We start from the raw sequence: 870 nt of genomic DNA, 5'->3' as shown, positions 1-870 counted from the left end.
CACACACTCGCGTACATACACATGTGCACAGACGCGTACACACGTACGGGCACACGCGCACATGCGTACACACATGCAGGCAGACGCACGCACACATACACATACACACGTGCGCAGACGCGTACACACACGTACAGGCACGCACGCACGCACATACACATGCATACACGCACGCACACGCCCGGGAGCATGTACCGACCCACAGAAAGAGCACAGACGGGTGTATCTAGGGGAAGGGCGAAGGACGAAGCGGGGAGGGATCGCACGGGGTCACCGGCTTCGGCAAGACTGGAAAGACGGACATCCTGGACCGCAGAGTGGCTCTGCGAAGCCGGCTTCGGCCATCCCTGGTCTGCCATAGTCAGGCCCAGGCTCCTAGCCCCAGTTGTAGCTGCTGGTGTAGGGAGTGGGGGATGCCTTTAGCCTGACTTTTTGCTGGGATAATTCTGCTCTGCCGGTTTCTGGCTGGCTGCTCTAACTTGTGTCAGTCCTGGGGATGAACGGTCTTCTCTCTCGCCCCCAACTCTGAGAAGGATGAAAGCAGTCTCGCAGTATCCTTGGGACGTCCCGACTTAGGGCTGGATGTCATGGATAGATCGCACTGACTGGATTTGGGCTTGGTCCAGACCCACCCCGCACCTCTCGGCGTGCAAGCAGCTCTGTGGAAGCTGTGCTCCCCGGGGTTTGTCCGGCTTGGGAGTGTGTGTTGGGGAGCGGGGGGCCGCTACGTCTCAGCTCACCACAAGGGGGCAGGATTCCTGGGGCCATCCTTTGTCCCAAGCGTTCTCCCTACTGTCCAAAGGCCTGCTCTGGATGCATGTTCCTCTGGCGAAGACAAAGCAGACCCAGGGAAAGTTGGCTCCCCAGTCA

This window comes from Petaurus breviceps, unplaced genomic scaffold (genome assembly GCF_028583685.1).
Source record: "Petaurus breviceps papuanus isolate PSGF00001 unplaced genomic scaffold, PetGlider_PUasm1.0 174, whole genome shotgun sequence".
Taxonomy (NCBI): domain Eukaryota; kingdom Metazoa; phylum Chordata; class Mammalia; order Diprotodontia; family Petauridae; genus Petaurus; species Petaurus breviceps.
This window is presented reverse-complemented; position numbering follows the sequence as displayed.